At 48.3% G+C, this 2,500-nt stretch overlaps 1 protein-coding gene across 3 annotated transcripts in view; it reads left to right on the top strand.

Annotated features, from left to right (window-relative positions):
- Positions 1-2,500, top strand: part of cntn1a (contactin 1a) — a 62,599-nt gene that overhangs the window by 7,719 nt on the left and 52,380 nt on the right. The gene's annotated exons all lie outside the window — the stretch shown is intronic.

The raw sequence follows: 2,500 nt of genomic DNA, 5'->3' as shown, positions 1-2,500 counted from the left end.
GTAAAAGTGTCTCTGAGAGCATGAGGATAAGTGTGTTCTCCGGCCTGAACGGCTAAAGTGTTTTCAGATCGATGGCTTCCTCTGCGATGGAGAGTGTAAATGCATTGAAGTGGTCAAACCCATTACTGCAGAAGAGCATAAACACTCGCAGCTCCACGTTAAACTCCGTCTTCACTGTGCCATAGCCTGTGGTCCCATGTTTACTGCGGTACTGTGTTTACTACGGAACCGTGTGTACTGCGGTACTGTTTACTGCGGTACTGTTTACTGCGGAACCGTGTTTACTGCGGTACTGTGTTTACTGCGGAATCGTGTTTACTGCAGTACTGTGTTTACTGCAGTACTGTGTTTACTGCGGAATCGTGTTTATTGCAGTACTGTGTTTACTGCGGAACTGTGTTAACTGTGGAACTGTGTTTACTGCGGAACCGTGTTTACTGCGGTACTGTTTACTGCGGAACCGTGTTTACTGCGTTACCGTGTTTACTGCGGTACTGTGTTTACTGCGGAACCGTGTTTACTGCGGAACTGTGTTTACTGCGGAACTGTGTTTACTGCAGAACCGTGTTTACTGCGGAACCGTGTTTACTGCGGAACTGTGTTTACTGCGGTACTGTGTTTACAGCGGAACCGTGTTTTGTGCGGAACCGTGTTTACTGCGGTACCGTGTTTACTGTGGTACCGTGTTTACTGCGGAACTGTGTTTACTGCGGAACCGTGTTTACTGCGGTACTGTGTTTACTGCGGAACTGTGTTTACTGCGGAACCGTGTTTACTGCGGAACTGTGTTTACTGCGGTACTGTGTTTACTGCGGAACCGTGTTTACTGCGGTACTGTTTACTGCGGAACCGTGTTTACTGCGTTACTGTGTTTACTGCGGTACTGTGTTTACTGCGGAACCGTGTTTACTGCGGAACTGTGTTTACTGCGGAACCGTGTTTACTGCGGAACCGTGTTTACTGTGGAACCGTGTTTACTGCGTTACTGTGTTTACTGCGGAACCGTGTTTACTGTGGAACCGTGTTTACTGCGTTACTGTGTTTACTGCGGAACCGTGTTTACTGTGGAACCGTGTTTACTGCGTTACTGTGTTTACTGCGAAACCGTGTTTACTGCGGAACCGCGTTTACTGCGGAACTGTGTTTACTGCGGAACTGTGTTTACTGCGGTACTGTGTTTACTGCGGAACCGTGTTTAGTGCGGAACCGTGTTTACTGCGGAACCGTGTTTACTGCGGTACTGTTTACTGAGGAACCGTGTTTACTGCGGTACTGTTTACTGCGGAACCGTGTTTACTGCGGAACCGTGTTTACTGCGGAACTGTGTTTACTGCGGAACTGTGTTTACTGCGGAACTGTGTTTACTGCGGAACCGTGTTTAGTGCGGAACCGTGTTTACTGCGGAACCGTGTTTACTGCGGTACTGTTTACTGCGGAACCGTGTTTACTGCGGTACTGTTTACTGCGGAACCGTGTTTACTGCGGAACCGTGTTTACTGCGGAACCGTGTTTACTGCGTTACTGTGTTTACTGCGGAACCGTGTTTACTGCGTTACTGTGTTTACTGCGGAACCGTGTTTACTGCGTTACTGTGTTTACTGCGGAACCGTGTTTACTGCGGAACTGTGTTTACTGCGGAACTGTGTTTACTGCAGAACTGTGTTTACTGCGGAACAGTGTTTACTGCGGTACTGTGTTTACTGCGGAACCGTGTTTTACTGCGGAACTGTGTTTACTGCGGAACCGTGTTTTACTGTGGAACTGTGTTTACTGCGGAACCGTGTTTACTGCGGAACTGTGTTTACTGTGGAACTGTGTTTACTGCGGAACTGTGTTTACTGCGGAACCGTGTTTACTGCGGTACTGTGTTTACTGCAGAACCGTGTTTTACTGCGGAACTGTGTTTGCTGCGGAACTGTGTTTACTGCGGAACCGTGTTTTACTGTGGAACTGTGTTTACTGCGGAACCGTGTTTACTGCGGAACTGTGTTTACTGCGGAACCGTGTTTTACTGTGGAACTGTGTTTACTGCGGAACCGTGTTTACTGCGGAACTGTGTTTATTGTGGAACTGTTTACTGCGGAACCGTGTTTACTGTGGAACTGTGTTTACTGCGGAACTGTGTTTACTGCGGAACCGTGTTTACTGCGGAACCGTGTTTACTGCGGAACTGTGTTTACTGCGGAACTGTGTTTACTGCGGAACTGTGTTTACTGCGGAACCGTGTTTACTGCGGAACCGTGTTTACTGCGGAACTGTGTTTACTGCGGAACTGTGTTTACTGCGGAACCGTGTTTACTGCGGAACTGTGTTTACTGCGGAACTGTGTTTACTGCGGAACCGTGTTTACTGCGGAACTGTGTTTACTGTGGAACTGTGTTTACTGCGGAACCGTGTTTACTGCGGAACTGTGTTTACTGCGGTACTGTGTTTACTGCGGAACCGTGTTTACTGCGGAACTGTGTTTACTGCGGAACTGTGTTTACTGCGGAACTGTGTT

This window comes from Scardinius erythrophthalmus (assembly GCF_964197995.2).
Source record: "Scardinius erythrophthalmus genome assembly, chromosome: 24".
Lineage (NCBI taxonomy): Eukaryota > Metazoa > Chordata > Actinopteri > Cypriniformes > Leuciscidae > Scardinius > Scardinius erythrophthalmus.
The sequence above is the reverse complement of the archived record's forward strand: the minus strand, read 5'-3'. Positions and strand labels throughout refer to the sequence as shown.